Source organism: Macaca thibetana, chromosome X (assembly GCF_024542745.1).
Source record: "Macaca thibetana thibetana isolate TM-01 chromosome X, ASM2454274v1, whole genome shotgun sequence".
Classification (NCBI taxonomy): Eukaryota; Metazoa; Chordata; class Mammalia; order Primates; family Cercopithecidae; genus Macaca; species Macaca thibetana.
Genome location: NC_065598.1, coordinates 131728835 through 131748604, shown reverse-complemented (window position 1 = coordinate 131748604; position 19770 = coordinate 131728835). Strand labels below are relative to the sequence as shown.

The window sequence follows — 19770 nt, the reverse complement described above, 5'->3', positions numbered from 1 at the left end:
TTTTTTTTGTTTTGGAGACAGGGTCTCACTGTGTCACCCAGGCTGGAGTGCAGTGGTATGATCTCTGCTCACTGCAACCTCCGCCTCCCAGGCTTGAGGGATTCTCTTCCCTCTGCCTCCTGAGTAGCTGGGATTATAGGTGCCCACCACCATGGCCGGCCAATTTTTGTGTTTTTAGTAGAGACGGGGTTTCATCATGTTATCCAGGCTGGTTTTGAACACCTGGCCTCAAATGATATGCCCGACTCGGCTTCCCAAAGTGTTGTGATTACAGGTGTGAGCCACTGTGCCGGGCCGACGTACCAATTTTTAAAAACCCATTGTTTCTTTTTGTCTTCTCTTGATAGAATTACAATCTCCATAGGATCAGGGATCTTTGCCTGTTTTATTCCTGCATCCCCAAAGCCTGAGATGATGCCTAGAACATACTAGTAGTTCAGCAAGTATATGTTAATTGAATGAATATGCTTCACTTCTCATTTGTTCTTCCAAAAATACCACTGCCTAACATACTTTAACTATTTGGCATACATCTTCAAGTGTACTGCTTTATGGCTGCCCCAAAGACAACCCTAAGTTTTGTGAATAGTTGCATTCAACTCCAAGTGCAGAATGTCTGCAATCTTATTTTTCCAATATATAAACTGAAAATGTTAAACTGTATCCCTAAACATTCTATATAAAATATTGGGAGAAGAGAAAACAACAGTATGATGCAATAAAAGGAGAAATTCAGGTAGAGACTATAACTCTTGCTTAGGTAACTAGTCACAAGGCAATAATTGGTAATTATAATATTCTTCCTAAAATACCCATTTTGTATATATGTATATATTTTTTACCTCAGTTAATGGTTGGTATTTTACTTGGTTTACTAATCCTTCAGTCCTGAGGGGTCTAAGCCTGTGTGATGTTGTAATAATCTTCCTTCAGCTTTTTTTTTTTTTTTTTTTTTTGAGACAGAGTCTTCCTCTGTAGCCCAGGCTGGAGTGCAGTGGTGCGATCTCAGCTCACTGCAAGCTCCGCCTCTAAGGTTCATGCCATTCTCCTGCCTCAGCCTCCTAAGTAGCTGGGACTACAGGCGTCCACCACCACACCCAGCTAATTTTTTTAGTAGAGTCAGGGTTTCACCGTGTTAGCCAGGATGGTCTCGATCTCCTGACCTCGTGATCCGCCCGCCTTAGCCTCCCAAAGTACTGAGATTACAGGCGTGAGCCACTGCACCTGGCCTCCTTTAGCTTTTAAAAAACGTTTTGGCTGGGTGTGATGGCTCACAACTGTAATCTCAGCACTTTGGGAGGATAGCTTGAGGCCTAGGCAACATAGACCCTGTTTCCATGAAAAATAAAATTAGCTGGGCATGATGGCACTTGCCTATAGTCCTAGCTACTCAGGAGACTGAGGCCAGAGGATTGCTTGAGCCCATTAAGCCTGCAGTAAACTATGATCACACCACTGTACTCCAGCCTGGGGTGACAGAGCGAGACCCTGTCTCATAAAACAAACAAAACCGTTTTTATTCTACCACAAAAATGGGCATGAATAAGATTTTAAAAATTGAAGTGTAACACACAAGAGAAGTAAACAAAGTAACTTCCACTTCTGGAAATGATGGAGTAATTGATACAGCACCTGCTGTCTCCCCATAAACAACTGTAAAACTAACCAACATATAATGAGGCAACTGTTTTGAGACATTGCACAATAAGTACTCTAGAAATACAATCCCTGAGAAAACCACATGAGTAGAGCCCCATGGAGCCCCATGTTCATTCAATTCTCTGACTAGGGGCAATTTTCTGATTGTAGCACAGGAAGGTGAAGTTCAAACACAGCACACTGTTCTCACTCACTGGACAAGGGAAGCAAAGATCACAGTTTGGGTTTTGAAGTGGAAAAACATAGTGTCCCCCAGATGTTGGTGTGGGGGTTCCCTGCGGGTCTTTTAAAATTTTTTTTTGATTTTTGAGACGGAGTCTCACTCTGTTGTCCAGGTTGGAGTGCAGTGGTGCCATCTTGGCTCACTGTAACCTCCATCTCCCAGATTCAAGTGATTCTCCTGCCTCAGCCTTTCGAATAGCCGGGACTACAGGCATCCACCACCATGTCCGGCTAATTTTTGTATTTTTAAGTAGAGATGAGGTTTTGCCATGTTGGCCGGCTGGTCTTGAACTCCTGACCTCAGGTGATCTGCCCACCTCGGCCTCCCAAAGTATTGAGATTATAGGCGTGAGCCACCACCCTATGGGTCTTTTAAGAAAATTTAAATTTGTGAGAGAAAAACATCTGAACATCAGGTACAGTCTGATTCGCAAAGATTCAACAGTATATCACTGCCCAGGTGTGGTAGCTCACACCTATAATCCCAGCACTTTGGGAGGCCGAGGCAGAAGGATCACTTGAGGCCAAGAGTTTGAGACCAGCCTTTGAAACATAGCGAGACCCCATCTCTACAAAAAACTTAAAAATTAGCTGGGTGTGGTGGTACCTGCCTGTAGTTCCAACTATTTGAGAGGCTGAGGTGGGAGGATCGCTTGAGCCTGGGAGTTCGAGGCTGCAGTGAGTGTGGTTGTGGTTCTGCACTCCAGCCTGGGTGACGGAGGCCCTGTCTCAAAAACAAAAAAAATCTGAAAAAATAAAACCCACCACCACAACAGACCCCCAAAACAAACAAAACCTATGTCATAACTCATTCCTGGACTATTCTTACGCAGTTTGCAGGAGAAATTCCAGGTGGAGCATCAGCTGAACATTTATCTAAATTCATAAAGTCATCTAACCTATTACACAATACATCATGACTACAGTCTACAAAATAGGCAATTTAGGCCCCATTTATTCATTTATTTATTTTGAGACGGAATTTCGCTCTTGTTGCCCAGGCTAGAGTGCAATGGCTCAATCTCAGCTCACTGCAACCTCCGCCTCAGCCTCCTGAGTAGCTGGGATTACAGGCATCTGCCACCATGCCCTGCTAATTTTTTTTGTATTTTTAGTAGAGACGGGGTTTCACCATGTTGGCCAGACTGGTCTCGAACTTCTGACCTCAGGTGATCCATCTGCGTCGGCCTCCCGATATGCTGGAATTACAGACGTGAGCCACCGCGCCTGGCCAGGCCCCTTTTTAAAAATGAAAAAATATTTCTATTACAGGCTTATTTTGAGCATGTTCAGTTAGATGACAGCTTTATTTTTATTTGCAACTGATAGCAACAGAATACCTTCTCAAGTATCTGTAGGCAAAATATGTTAGTTGTGTGATATTTGCACCCTGAAGTATACTTTGACATGTGTGAGTTCACATGAGAGAATGAAACCACTGTGACAAGATCCTGGCTGATGATCAAGACTAGGATACTTTTCATATTTGTTTAAAACATTTACATCAGGGAAAAAAGGAAGAACATACAGAGAAGCAACACCATTGTTTTTTCTTTTTTTTTCCCAGATGGAGTTTCGCTTGTTGCCCAGGCTGGAGTGCAATGGTGAGATCTTGGCTCACTGCAACCTCCACCTCCCGGGTTTAAGCGATTCTCCTGCCTCAGCCTCCCGAGTAGTTGGAATTACAGGTGTACACCACCACGCTCGGCTAATATTTTGTATTTTTAGTAGAGACGGGGTTTCACCATACTAGCCAGACTGATCTCAAACTCCTGACCTCAGGTGATCGATCCACCTACCTCGGCCTCCCAAAGTGCTGGGATTATAGGCATGAGCCACTGTGCCTGGCCAGACACCATTCTTTTTCAGTGAAACAGTCTAATTCCGGAGAATGAGCCTTCCAGTTTGAATGCAATGTGTGTGGTCCCAGTGTTTAATTCTTTTGAATCCAAGTACATGCCTACGGCTAGGAGGAACACAGAAGGATGAAGCAAGTTTGGAGGAAAGTGTTAACTACAGAGATGGTCACTGATAAAACAAGTTCTTAGAATTTCTCAGACACACCCAGAGGTGAAGGGCAGCCGGAACTATCAACACAATGGAAAAATGAGCTCACCCAGCTGCACACACAGAGCTTCTAGAAGGGTTAACAGCTCTTGCCATAGGTTCCTGGTTGTAGTTGACAATATCTGCCTTCACCACACTCTGTGACTGTTCTGTTTCTGCTTTGTTTAATTTGATTCCAAGGATTTCAGCAGCAACTTTTTGAAAACACAGGAAGACAGAGTCTGTTGCCTTGGCTGAAACCAAGTGGCTATTAAAACCGTTTTCCTGGCAAAACCGTAAGTGTTTTTCAGGTTTTACTGTTCGATTATGCTCCAAATCAATTTTATTGCCCACTAAGGCAACCAGTGGCTGAGTTTCTGACTCTTCACTCACTTTCTTCATTAATCTTCTAAAAATTCTCAAAGCTTGGATAACTTGTAATATCATATACCAAGAGGATTTCCTGTGCTCCATAGATGCATCTGTCCAACATTTTGCTTCCTATTGTCTGGCCTCCTGTATCCCAGACTAGAGAGTAGCCATTCAAGTTTCCTGGCAATGTTATCGTTTTCAAAATAAATCAAGTCCTATAGTTTGTACTGGTTCCTGAAAGTTTTCTGAGCAAAATCTGCAGCTAAGGAGGTCTTCCGGTTGGCCGGGCGCGGTGGCTCACGCCTGTAATCCCAGCACTGTGGGAGGCCGAGGCGGGCGGATCACAAGGTCAGGAGATCGAGACCATCCTGGCTAACACTGTGAAACCCCGTCTCTACTAAAAATGCAAAAAATTAGCCGGGCGAGGCGGCGGGCGCCTGTAGTCCCAGCTACTCGGGAGGCTGAGGCAGGAGAATGGCGTGAACCCGGGAGGCGGAGCTTGCAGTGAGCCGAGATCGCGCCACTGCACTCCAGCCTGGGCGACTAAGCGAGACTCTGTCTCAAAAAAAAAAAAAAAAAAAAAGGAGGTCTTCCGGGAGGTGCTGTTCCCCAGCACGATGATTTTCAGTGCTGTTCCTGGCTCTCTTCCTTAGAGTCCTACATGATGTCCCAGGAACCATGCCCACCCCCCTCCCCCAGGTGGAGGGAGGAGGGGAAGGAGAATGTCTCCAGGGGTGAGGGAGGAAGAAGGGAGGTAGTGGGGACAGTACCTCACTTGTCTGCTCGATGTCAGCAGCTACTGGAGAATCTCTTGCCAGGTGCCATCTTGCCAATCTCTTCTCCCTCTGCCCCCTGTGGGTCTTTTGTTGAGGGCTGGGCTGTACATGCATAGTATGAGATCCTTTGAGGCCTAGAAAAGAGCAGCTGCTATGGGGTTGAAAGAAGAATGGAGAAGGCCAGGTGCAGTGGCTCATGCCTGTAATCCCAGCACTTGGGGAGGCCAAGGTGGGCGGATCAGTTGAAGTCAGAAGTTTGAGACCAGCCTAGCCAACATGGCAAAACCCCATCTCTACTGAAAATACAGAAATTAGCCGGGTATGGTGGCTCATGCCTATAGTCCCAGCTACTTGAGAGGCTGAGGCAGGAGAATGGTTTGAACCCAGGAGGCAGAGGTTGCAGTGAGCCAACATTGCGCCATTGCACTCCAGCCTGGGTGACAGAGCAAGAGTCTGTCTCAAAAAAAAAAAAAAAAAAAGATACTAGAGGTTGCACAGTACTGAGAAATATGAGGTTCTGACCTCGCCAGAGTGGAGAGAACTTTTTAACATCATAGGCATTCACTTGAAAAACCACACCTTAGGGGAAAGAACCACCTCCTAGAGTAGGGACTACTCTAGGCGGGGCGTGGTGGCTCACGCCTGTAATCCCAGCACTTTGGGAGGCCAAGGTGGGCGGATCACGAGGTCAGGAGTTTGAGACCAGCCTGGCCAACATGGTGAAAACCCGTCTCTATCAAAAATACAAAAAAATTAGCTGGGCATAGTGACGTGCGCCTGTCATTCCAGCTACTTGGGAGGCTGAGGCAAGAGAATCGCTGAACCCGGGTGGCAGAGGTTGCAGTGAGCTGAGATTAGGGCACTGTACTCCAGCCTGGGAGAAGAGCAAGACTCCATCTCGAAAAAATAAAAGGCCGGATGCGGTGGCTCTCGCCTGTAATCCCAGCACTTTGGGAGGCTGAGGCAGGCGGATCATGAGGTCAGGAGATCGACACCATCCTGGCTAACACGGTGAAACCCCATCTCTACTAAAAATACAAATAAAATTAGCCGAGCATGGTGGCGGGCGCCTGTAGTCCCAGCTACTCGGGAGGCTGAGGCAGGAGAATGGCGTGAACCCGGGAGGCGGAGCTTGCAGTGAGCTGAGATCGTGCCACTCTACTCCAGCCTGGGTGACAGAGTGAGACTGTCTCAAAAAAAAAAAAAAAAAAAAAAAGACTAAGACTGCCGTAATAAAGCCTAAATTATGCCTCACTAGGATCAAGGATCAAGAAAATTAACTGCCTCTCAGAACAAAACTCAATACTTTTCAAAAGATGCAGCATAATCCAGATTCCTTACAACATATCACTCACAGTGTGCAATCTACAGTGAAACATTTACTAAACATGCCATGAAACAGGAAAACATGACCCATAAACAGAAAAAATGCCATAGGTTCCCGTTTTTTATTCCCTTCCTATCTTCCCTTTCCTTCTCTGCTTCTGTTCCTTTTCCATCTTTTTTTTTCTATGCACCTCTTCCCTTTCTTTCCTTTCTCTACCTATTTCCTTTCATTCGCCCCCCACCTCCAATTTTCCATCTGTTCTCATCTTTTTTTTTCTTTTTTTTTTTTTGAGATGGAGTCTCGCTCTGTCACCCAAGCTGGAGTTCAGTGGCGTGATCTCAGCTCACTGCAACCTCTGCCTCCCAGGTTCAAGTGATTCTCCTGCCTCAGCCTACTCTGAGTAGCTGGGACTACAGGCGCCTACCACCACGCCCACCTAATTTTTATATTTTGGTAGAGACGGGGTTTTACCATATTGGCCAGGCTGGTCTCTAACTCCTGACCTTGTGATCTGCCTGCCTGGGCCTCCCAAAGTGCTGGGATTACGGGTGTGAGTCACCATGCCCAGCCCTCTTCTCATCTTTCTTTCCCTTTCCATGTTTTCTTTTATTCTGTTACCATCTATCTTTCCCATATAACCATCGTGTCCCACATTCTTCCTTTCCCTTCTCATTTCCCAATCCCTTTCTTTCTTTATTTCCTTTCCCTCACTTCTTTTTTTTTTTTTTTTTTTTTTTTTTTTTGAGACCGAGTCTCAGTCTCTCGTCCAGGCTGGAGTACAGTAGCGTGATCTCAGTTCCCTGCAACCTTTGCCTCCCGGTTCAAGTGATTCTTCTGCCTCAGCCTCCAGAGTAGTTGGGATTACAGGTGCCCGCCACCACGCCTTGCTGATTTTTGTAGTTTTAGTAGAGACAAGAGTTTCACCATCTTGGTCAGGCTGGCCTTGAACTCCTGACTTCGTGATCCACCCGCCGCAGCCTCCCAAAGTGCTGGGATTATAGGCGTGAACCACCGCCTCTGGCCCCTTTCCCTCACTTCTAATCATTTTTTCTCTTCATACCTTCCCTTCCCTGTATGGAAAAGTTGGCAGTGGGTCACCACGGGGCATCAAAGAAGTAAGGGGAGAGCTACACAAAGGCATATTGATAGCATGTTCACCAGAGTTCAAAGTTTTAGGGTCTTGGTGGGTAGAGGGATCATGAAGTGGCAAGAAGATGAGATTGCTGGTGTGGTGGGGTGGGGATTACTTGCACTGAGCAAATAAGTAAATGTATTGAACGGGCTCAATAGCAGAATGAATATGACAGAGGAAGGAATCAGTAAACATGAACATAAAATAATACAAATTATCTAATCTGAGGCCAGGTGCAGTGGCTCATACCTGTAATGCCAGCACTTTTGGAGGCTGAGGCAGGAGGATCACCTGAGCTCAGGAGTTTGAGATCAGTATGGACAACATGGTGAGACCCCATCTCTACCAAAAACTTAAAATTTAGCCGGGCATGGTGGTGCATGTCTGTAGTCCAAGCTACTTAGGGGGCTGAGGTAGAAGGATCGCTTGGGCTCAGGAGATGGAGGCTGCAGTGAGCTATGATTGTGCTGTTGCCCTCCAGCCTGGGGGACAGAGTGAGACCTTGTCTAAAAAAAAATTAATCTGAGCAACAGATAGAAAGTAAACGTAAATATATGGCCGGGTGCAGTGGTTCATGCATGTAATCCCAGCACTTTGGGAAGCTGAGGTGGGCAGATCGCTTGAGCTCAGAAAATCAAGACAAGCCTGGGCAATGTGGCAAAACCCCTTCCCTACAAAAATATAAAAATTAACCAGGCATGGTGGTGTGCACCTGTAGTCTCAGCTACTTGGGAGGATGAGGGTGAGAGGATCGCTTGAGCTTGGGAGGTGGAGGTTGCAGCGAGATTGTGCCACTGAACTCTAGCCTGGGTGACAGAGCGAGACAGTCTCAAAAAAAAAAAAAAAAAGAATAGAGCCCCAGAGACCTGTGGTACAATAACAAAAGAAGTAAATAACACATATTGTAAGAGTTACAGAATAAGAAGTGAGAGAAAATGTGGGGTTGAAAATATATTGGATGAAATAAGGCTAAAATTTTCCTAAATTTTGTGAAAGGTGTAAACTTACAGATTCAAGAAGTTGTGAATGAATGCCAGAGGATAAACTCAAAGAAATACATGCTAAGATACTTTTTTTTTTAAGAGGAGTCTCACTCTGTCACCCAGGCTGGAGTGCAGTGGCATGATCTCGGTTCACTGCAACCTCAGCCTCCCCAGTAGCTGGGATTACAGGCACCTACCACCATACCCAGCTAATTTTTGTATTTTTAGTAGAGACGAGGTTTCACCATGTTGGCCAGGCTAGTCTCGAACTCCTGACCTCATGTGATCCCCCTGCCTCGGCCTCCCAAAGTGCTGGAATTATAGGCATGAGCCACCGCACCTGACCCGCTAAGACACATCTTAATTAAACTTTTGAAAACTAAAAGGAAAAGTCTTGAAGGTGGCTACAGAGAAATGATGTGTTGTATATAGGGGAACACCAATTTGAATGGCAGCAAATTTTTCACCTGAAACAATGGAGGTCAGAAGGCAGTGGCACAATATTTTATAAGTTATCTCAAGAAAATAACTATCAATTACAAATTCTCTCTCTGGTGACAATATCCTTGAGGAATGAAGGAGAAATAAAGACATTTTTAGACAAAGGAAAACAGAATTTGATGCTAGCGGACCTACCCTCAAAGAATGGCTGATGGAAGTTCTCCAAACAGAAAGGAAATTACAACAGAAGATGTGGAACTTCAAAAAGAAAAAAGAACAATGGAGTAGGTAAAAGTAGGAATAAGAATAATAGACTATCTTCAACAGTTCTAGAAATATTTGGTGGTTGAACCAAAGTCATATCATCTGATATGGTGCTCAGTGTATGTAGAAGAAATGTACATTGTCACCACATATGCTTTGCATATAATTATATTTTTAAATGGATGTAATATGTAAATATGTTTTAAGAGTGGGGAGGGTGAAGAGACTTAAATGGAAGCAAAGTTTCTGCACTTCATTCAAAACATAAATTGTATACATTGTTGATATCACTAGACTGTGAATAGTTATGTATTTATATTGTGATAGAGTGACCACTAAGCCAATACAAAGTGGTATGTTCAAAAATACTATAACTAGTTCAAGATACAATTCTACAGAATGTTTAAGAAACTCACATGAGGCCAGGTGTGGTGGCTCACGCCTGTAATCCCAGCACTTTGGTAGGCTGAGGCGGGTGAATTACCTGAGGTCAGGAGTTCAAGACCAGCCTGGCCAGTATGGTGAAACCCCATCTCTACTAAAACTACAAAAATTAGCCAGGCGTGGTAGCTCATGTCTGTAATCCCAGCTACTCGGGAGACTGAGGCAGGAGAATCAGTTGAACCTGGGAGGCGGAGTTTGCAGTGAGCCGAGATGGCGCCGTTGCACTCCTATCTGGGCAACACAGCAAGACTGTCTCAAAAAAAAAAAAAGTAAAGAAAAACAGAAGAATGAGAAACTGAGAAACAGAAGGGACAGAAAAAAAATAAATGGCAAACATAAGCCCTAACACATCAATAATTATTATGAAAGTTAATGATCTGAATATACTAATTATAACACAAATTGGAAGAGTAGATACAGAATGTAATCCAACTATGTGCTATGTACAGTAAACTGATTTCAAAACATGGTTCACATAGGTAAGTTGAAAGTAAAAGGATGGAAAAAGATGTCATACAAGTATATAATGAAATAATCAGGAATGTATTAATATCAGATACAGTAGACTTCAAAGCAAAGAAAATTACTAGGGATAAAGAGGGGCGTTATTTAATGATGAAAGGATCAATCTAAAGAAGACGATGATCCTTAATTTTGTATGCACCAAACAACAAAGCTTAACCTTCATAAATAAAAACTGATAGAATTAAGAAGAAATTTAAACATCCATAATCACCAAACAACAAAGCTTAACCTTTATAAATAAAAACTGATAGAATTAAGAAGAAATTTAAACATCCATAATTGTAGACAGGGATTTCAATATCCATACTCAGTATTGACAGACTACTGTAAATATAATCAGCAAAGATATAGAAGAACTGAAGAATGTCATCAACTAAGAGGATCCAGTTGACGTTTATAGAACACTCTACCAACAACAGAATACACATTACTTTCAAGTGCCCATAAAATATTCGCCAAGATAGAATCATATCCTGGGTCATAAAACTCAATTAAAAAAAAATTCAACTCAGAACATATTTTCTGTTGCTGCTGTAACAAATTACCACATACTTAGTGGTTTAGATAATTACAAATATATTATCTTACATTTCTGTAAGTCAGGTGTCTGACATGGGTCTCAGGTTAAAATCAAGGCACCAGAAGAGCTGCATTCTTTTCTTTCTTGTTGTTTTTTTTTTTTTTTTTTTGAGATGGGAGTTTCACTCTTCTTGCCCAGACTGGAATGCAATGGTGCGATCTCGGCTCACCGCAACCTCTGCCTCCCAGGTTCAAGCGATTCTTCTGCTTCAGCCTCCAGAGTAGCTGAGATTACAGGCATGCACCACCATGCCCGGCTAATTTTCTATTTTTCGTAGAGATGGGGTTTCACCATGTTAGTCAGGCTGGTCTCGAACTCCTGACCTCAGGTGATCCACCTGCCTCGGCCTCCCAAAGTGCTGGGATTACAGGTGTGAGGTACCGTGCCTGGCCGGCTGCATTCCTTTCTATAGGCTCTAAGGGAGAATCCATTTCCTTGCTCAATTGTTGACATACTTCAATTCCTTGTGGTTATAGGAATGAGGTCCATGTTTACTTGCAGACTGTAAACTGAAGCTGTTCCCAGCTTTTAGAGGCTAACAGATTCCTTGGCTTGTGTCCCGCTTCCTTCATCTTCAAAGTCAGCAATGGCAGATTAAATCCTTGTCATGCTGCATCTCTCTTTTTTGCTTCCCTCTTCCACTTTTTTTTTTTTTTTTAGACCCAATTTCGCTCTTGTTGCTCAGGCTGGGGTGCAGTGGTGTGATCTTGGCTCATTGCAGCCTCCGCCTCCTGGGTTCAAGTGATTCTCCTGTCTCAGCCTCCCGAGTAGCTCTGATTACAGGCATGCGCCACCACACCCTGCTAATTTTGTATTTTTAGTAGAGATGGGGTTTCACCATGTTGGTCAGGGTGGTCTCGAACTCCTGACCTCAGGTAATCCACCCATCTCGGCTTCCCAAAGTGCTGAGATTACAGGCGTGAGCCACCTCGCTTGGCCCCTCTTCCACTTTTATGATTAGATTGGGCCCATGTGGATAAACCAGGGTAATCTCCTATTTTTAGTAAACTGATTAGCATCTTTAATTTCATCTGCAGTCTTAATTCCTCTTTGCCATGTATCATAACATACAGGTTCCAATGATTAAGATGTAGACATCTTTGGGTGGCCATTATTCTGCCTACCACACAGAATATGTCCTCTGACTGTAGTGGAACCAAACTAGAAATCAGTAATAGAAATACATGCCACCACGCCTGGCCGATTTTAGTTTTGTAGAGATGGGGTCTCACTTTGCTGTTCAGGCCGGTCTGGAGCTGCTGGGCTCATGTGATCCTGCCTTGGCATCCCAAAGTGGTGGGATTATAGGCATGAACCACTGTACCTGGTCTAATTTACTTTTTATAGTGTACAATTCAATGTTTTGGGTTTTTTTTTTTTTTTTTTTTTTAAAGCATATTTACAGAGTTGTGCAACCATCACCACTATCTAACTTAAGAATATTTTAGCCAGGCATGGTAGGTAGCACGTGCCTGTAGTCCATGCTACTTGGGAGGCTGAGGCAGGAGAATTGCTTGAGCCCAGGAGGTTAAGGCTGCAGTGAGCTATGATCACACCACTGTATGTCAGCCTGTGTGACAGAGTGAGACCTTGTTTCCAAAAAAAAGAAAAAAATTTCCATCACCCTAAAAGGAAACCCCTTATTTACTCTTAGTCACTTTCTATTCCTTTCTGCCCCTGGGCCCAGAAATAACTACTTTCTATTTCTATGAATTTTCCTATTCTGTGCTTGCATATAAATTGAATCATACAATATTTAGTCTTTCATGACTGACTTCTTTTACTTAGAATGTTTTCAAAGTTCATGCACATTGAGGTATACATCAGCACTTCATCTCTTGGTCAAATAATATTACATTGTATGAATGTATCATATTTGGTTTGTCCATTCATCAGTTGATAGATATTTGGGAGTTATACTTTTTGTCTATGATGAATAATGCTACTATGAACATTCCTGAGCAGGTTTTGGTATGAACCCCTATGTTTTCAGTTCTTTGGGGTATATACCTCCGAGTAGAATTGCTGGGTCCTAAGGTAACTCATTGTTTGCCATTTTGAGGAAATACAAAACTATTTTCCAAAGTGGCTATACCATTTTACAATTCCATGAAAGAAAAATTTGTAATACTAAATGATGCTTATATTAGAAAAAAGGAAAGATCTCAAATTAATAATCTAAATTAATAATCTAAGTTCCTGATTCAAGCAACTAGAAAAAGAAAAGCAAATGAAACCAAAGGGCTGGGCGCAATGGCTTATGCTTGTAATCCCAGCACTTGGGGAGGCTGAGGTGGGAGGATTGCTTGAGCCCAGGAGTTCAAGACCAGCCCAGACAACATAGTGGGACCCTATCTCTACTAAAAAAAAAAAAATTAAATATTAAAAAATAAAAATAAACCAAAGAAAGCAGAAGAAAAGAAACAATGTAAGAACAGAAATCACTGAGGCCAAGCGTGGTGGCTCATGCCTGTAATCCCAGCACTTTGGGAGGCTGAGGCGGGAGGATCACTTGAGGTCAGGAGTTTGAGACTAGCCTGGCCTACATGGTGAAACACCGTCTCTACTAAAAATACAAAAATTAGCTGGGTGTGGTAGCACACACCTGTAATCCTAGCTACTCGGGAGGCTGAGGCAGGAGAATAGCTCAAACCCAGGAGCTGGAGGTTGCAGTGAGCCGAGATTGCGCCACTGCATTCCAGCCTGGGCCTCAGAGTGAGACTGCATCTCAAAAAAAAAAAAAAAAAAAAACAAGAAAAAAAGAAAAATCACTGGAATTGAAAACAGGAAAACAATAGAGAAATCAATAAAACAAAAATCCGTTCTTCTAAAATGTGGTACATATACACAATGAAATTCATCCATAAAAAAAGAAGAAAATCTTGTCATTTGTAACAGCATGGATGGAGCTGGAAGATATTATGTTAAGCAAAATAAGCCAGGCACAGAAAGACAAATATTGCATGTTATTACTCATATTTGAGAGCTTAAAAAAAAAAAAATTGAACTCATGAAGATAGAGAGTAGAATGGTGGTTACCAGAGGCTGGGAAGGGTAGTGGGAAGAGAGGATAAAAAGTGATGGTTAATGGGTATAGAAATACGGTTAGATACAAGGAATAAGATCTCATGTTCAGTAGCATGATAGGGCAACTATAGTTATCTCTAATTTATTGTACAATTTGAAATAACTAAAAGGAATTGGAATGTTCAAAGGCTTGAGGTAATGGATACCTCAATTATCCTAATATGATTATCACACATTGTACACATATCAAAATATCACATGTATCTGATAAATAAGTACAACTATTATGTATCAATAGCAATTAAAATACGTTAAAATATATGTTGCAAAAAAACCTGGTTATTCTTTTTTTTTTTTTTTTTTGAGAGAGTCTTGCTCTGTCACCAGGCTGGAGTGCAGTGGTGTGATCTTGGCTCACTACAACTTCTGCCTCCTTAAACCTAGTTATTCTTAAAAAATAAAAATAAAATTTATAAACCTGTAGCAAGATTGACAAAGGTAAAAGGAGAGACGACGTAAGTACCCCTATCAGATTCAAACAGTGAATATCACTACAGAGCCTACGGTTGTTAAAAATGAAAAAATATTAGGACCAAGTTGACACTTACAAATTTGACAACTTAGAGGAAACTGGTCAGTTATTCCAAAACTGTGCAGATACCCAAACTAAATCAAGATAAAACAAATCGGGCCAGGCGCAGTGGCTCATGCATGTAATTCCAACACTTTGGGAGGATAAGGGGAGGATCACTTGAGCACAGTAGTTTGAAAACAACAACGGCCGGGCGCGGTGGCTCGTGCCTGTAATCCCAGCACTTTGGGAGGCTGAGGCAGGCGGATCACCTGAGGTCGGGAGTTCAAGACCAGCCATGACCAACATGGAGAAACCCCGTCTCTATCTAAAATACAAAATTAGCCGGGCATGGTGGCACATGCCTGTTAATTCCAGCTACTCAGGAGGCTGAGGCAGGAGAATCGCTTGAACCCAGGAGGTGGAGGTTGCAGTGAGCCGAGATGGCGCCATTGCACTCCAGCCCGGCCAACAAGAGCGGAACTCCATCTCAAAACAACAACAACAACAAAAACCCCAAATCATCAGAATAGTCCTTTAACCATTAAAGAAAATGAATTCATAACTACAAGTCTTCTAAAAAAGAAATCTCCGTGCTTATATCACTTTGTTCACTGAAGAATCTTCCCAAACTTTTAAAGAATTAACATCAATATTACACAATCTCCCCCCAGAAATAGAAGAGGATGGAACACTTCCTAGCTCATTTTATGAGGCCAGTATTACTGTGATCCCAAAACTGAAGAGAGCACAAAAGCAAAAACTATAAACTGATGTGTCTCATAAACATAGAAACAAAAATCCTTAATAAAATATTAGCAAATCAGGCTGGGTGCAGTGGCTCATGCCTGTAACCCCAGCACTTTGGGAGGCTGAGGCAGCCAAATTGCTTCAGGCTAGGAAGTCAAGACCAGCCTGGCTAACATGGTGAAACTCTGTCTCTACTAAAAATACAAAAGTTAGCTGAGAGTGGTGGTGCACGCCTGTAATCCCAGCTACTTGGTAGGCTGAGGCAGGAGAATTGCTTAAACCTGGGAGATGGGAGGTTACAGTGAGCCATGATTGTGCCACTATACTCCAGCCTCGGTGACAAAGCCGGATTGTCTCATATATATATATGTGTGTGTATGTGTGTGTGTATTTCAAATCAAATGCAGTAACACACAAAGCAAATTATACACCACAACTGTGATGATTGATTTTGGGTGCCGACTGGTTAAGGAATTCTGGAAAACTGGTAGATAATTCATTATTATTAATGTTTCATTAAGCACTGAGCCCATCCCTCTTTTGCTTAAAGGGAAGCTCAGGTAGTTTGGCATTAGATTAGAATGATTTGGCTGCTCCAGGTGTGTCTGTGACGGTGTTTCTAGAGGAGATTGGCATTTGAGTTGGTGAACTGAATGGACAAGAGTTGCACTCATGTTGCTGAGCACTGTTCAATCAGTTGGGAGCCTGGGTGTAACACAAAGTTGAGGGAAGGGAAAAATTCTTGCTCTTCTGGAGCTGGGACACCCTTCTTCTCCTGCCCTTAGATGTAAGAAATCCAGTTGTTTCTCTGGCCTTTGGGACTCACACCAGCAGCCCCCTGGGCTCTGGGGCCTTGAGCCTCAGGCTGAGCATTACACTACCAGCTTCCTTGGGTTGGAGGTCTTTGAACTGGAACTGAGCCATGCCACTGGCTTTCCTGGTTCTCAGACTTACAGATGGCCTGTTGTAGGACTTCTCAGATTCCATAATTGAGTGAGCCAATTCCCCTAATAAATCCCTTCTTATATATCTCTTTCTATGTGTATTCCATTGGTTCTTTCTGGGGAACCTTGACTAAAACAGATTAAGAGATTTAAACCAGTAATGCAAGACCGGTGCAATATTCAAAGATCAATTAATGTAGTCCACCGTATCAATAGACTAAGGAAGAAAATAGGCTGGATGCAATGGCTCACACCTGTAATCCCAGCACTTTGGGAGGCCGAGGTGGGCAGATCATTTGAGGTCAGGAGTTTGAGACCAGCCTAGCCAACATGGTGAAACACTGTCTCTACCAAAAACACAAAAATTAGCCGGGCATGGTGGCACACACCTATAGTCCCAGCTTCTTGGGAGGCTGACGTGGGGGAATCGCTTGAGCCTAGGAGGTGGTGGTTGCAGTGAGCCAAGATTGTGCCACTGCACTCCAACCTGGGCGACAGAGTGAGACCCTGTTCCCTAAGCCCTCCTCCAACCCCCCCAAAAAAGAAAATAATAATATATCGATTGATGCAGATAGCATATACAAGATTATTCAAAATTTTTCATGAAAAGGAACAGTCTCTAAAATACTTAAATTTGAGAAAGAATAAAGTAGGAGAAATTACTTGATGTTAAAGCCTAATACGCAAATCCTATAATCTGGACAATGTGGTATTTGTTGAGGGGTAGTCATATAGATTAATAGGACAGAATAGAGAACCCAAAAATAGACTCATACAAATATGCCTAAGAGATTTTTGTTGTTTTTTGTTTTTGAGGCAGAGTTTCGCTCTTGTTGCCTAGGCTGGAGCTCAGTGGCGCTATCTTGGCTCACTGCAACCTTTGCCTCCCGGGTTCAAGTGATTCTCCTGCCTCAGCCTCCTGAGTAGCTGGGACTACAGGCATGCACCACCACACCTGGCTAAGTTTTGTGTTTTAGTAGAGATGGGGTTTTACTATGTGGGCCAGGCTGGTCTTGAACTCCTGACCTCAAGGGATCCGCCTGCTTCAGCCTCTCAAAGTGCTGGGATTACAGGCATGAGCCACCATGCCTAGCTGCCTAAAAGATTTTTGACAATGGCATAAAAGTAACTCAAGGAAGAATAGAGTTTTTAATAAACAGTGCTGGAACAATTGGATATCTAGGTTAAAAATAAAAAAGCTAATCTTAACCTAAACCTCATGACTTATACAAAATTAATTCCAAATGGACCTCATATTTAAATATTAAGTGTAAAATTATAAAACTTTTAGAAAAAAAAGTATGACAAAACCTGTTGGACCTAAAGACAGGTGAAGAGTTTTTGGATTTGACACCATAGTGCAATCCACAAAGGAAACAAAATGGATAAATTGAACTTCATCAAAATAAAAAACTTTTGATCTACAAAAGACCCCATTAATAGAATAAAAAGACTAGGCAAAGACTGAGAAAATATTTGCAAACCACATATCTGACAAAAGCCCTGAATCTATAATATATAAAGAGCTCTCAAAATTCCACAGTTAAAAAAACAAGCATTTCAATTAGAAATTGAGCTAAAGAGTGCTGGGTGTGGTGGCTCACACCTGTAATCCCAGTACTTTGGGAGGCCAAGGTGGGTGGATCACCTGAGGTCAGGAGTTCGAGACCAGTCTGGCCAACATGGTGAAACCCTGTCTCTACTAAAAATACAAAAATTAGCAGGATGTGGTGGCAGGTGCCTGTAATCTCAGCTACTCGGGAGGGTGAGGCAGGAGAATCGCTTGAACCTGGGAGGTGGAGGTTGCAGTGAGCTGAGATCTTGCCACTGCATTCCAGCCTGGGTGACAGAGCGAGACTTAGTCTCAAAAAAAAAGGAAAAAGAAATTGAGCTAAAGATATGAACAGACATTCACTGAAAAGGACAATGGATGGTAAGTAAGCACATCATAAGATAACATCATTAGACATTACAGAAATGAAAATTAAAACTGTAGTGAGATCACTATATCACTATCAGGTTGGCTAAAACTAAAAAAAAAAAAAAAATAGTGATAACCTGTATTACTCCATTCTCACACTGCTATAAAGATACTATCTGAGACTAGATAATTTATAAAGGAAAGAGGTTTAATTGACTCAGTTCTGCATGGCTCAGGAGGCCTCAGGAAACTTACCAAATCATGGTGTAAGGGTAAGCAGGCACGTTTTACATGGTGGCAGGTGAGAGAGTATGTGAGGAGGAACTGTCAAACACTTATAAAACCATCAGATCTCATGAGAACTTGCTCACTATTGTGACAACAGCATGGGGGAAATGCCCCCATGATCCAATCACCTCCTACCAGGTCCCTCCCTCAACATATGGGGATTATGGGGGTTACCATTCAAGATGAGATTTGGGCGGGACACAGAGCCAAACCATGTCAACACCATATGCTGGTAAGGATTTACCAAGCTGGATCACTCATACATTGCTGGTAACAGTGTAAAAATGGTATAGCCACTCTGGAGAATATTTTTGTAGTTTCTTAAAAAATTACACCTCACTTACTATGTGATGCAGCAAGTGCACTCTTGGCCACCACTTATTCTAGAGAAATGAAAACTTAGGTTCATAAACCTGTATGTGAATGTTGAAAGCAGCTTGCTTCCCTTTCCTTCCCTCCTTCCCTCCTTCCCTCCTTCCCTCCTTCCCTCCTTCCCTCCATCCCTCCATCCCTCCATCCTTCCATCCTTCCATCCTTCCATCCTTCCTTCCTTTTTTTTTGTGAGACAGAGCATAGCTCTGTCACCCAGGAGGCTGGAGTGCAGTGGCACGATCTCGACTTACTGCAACCTCTGCTGCTACCACCCCTGGCTAATTTTTGTATTTTTTTTTATAGACAGGGTTTTGTCATATTGGCCAGGCTGGTCTCACTCCTGACCTCAAAGCGATCTGCCCACCTTGGCTTTCAAAAGTGCTGGAAGTACAGGTGTAAGCCTCTGTGCCTGGCTGAAAGCAGCTTGCTTTATACTAGCCCAAACTGCAAATGACCCTAACACATTTCAGTGGGTGAATGGTTAAACAAAATGTGCTATATCCATATCATGAAATACTACACAGCAAAAAAAAAGAAATGTACTATCAATACATGCACATACCTAGATAAATCAAAAGAGAATTATGCTGAGTGAAAAAGTCAACCTCAGAAAGTTGCATAATGTATGATTTCATTTAAATAACATTATTAAAATAACAAGATTATAGAGATGGGGAACAGATCAATAGTTGCCAAGGAGTGGGGCATGGAGGGGCTGAATGTGGCTATAGAGACTGAATGAAGGAGCATTATCATGATGGAACAATTCTACATTTTGATTGTGATGATTCCATGAATCTACAAATGTAAGAAACGTGTAGATTAACACCTGGCCTCTCATCAGAAACAAGGGATGCCGCAGGCAGTAAGATGATATATTCCAAGTGCTTAAAGAAAAGTCTGTCAAGCAAGAATCCATATGCAGCAAAAGTATTCTTCAAAACTGAAGGCAAAATAAATTCCCAAATGAATGATAAAATGTATTGCTAGCATAACTGCCTTACAAGAAATTAGAAGAATAAACCCAAAAGAAATGCCAAAATAAGTTCTTTAGGGAGAAAATAATACTAGATATTAAATCGAATTCACACAAATGAAAAGCACAAGTAAAAGTAATTATGTAGGC

General features: G+C 42.6%; 1 pseudogene; it reads right to left on the bottom strand.

Annotated features, from left to right (window-relative positions):
* Positions 1-3653: 3653 nt before the first annotated feature.
* Positions 3654-4501, bottom strand: LOC126945906 (ras-related protein Rab-28-like; annotated as a pseudogene).
* Positions 4502-19770: the final 15269 nt, after the last annotated feature.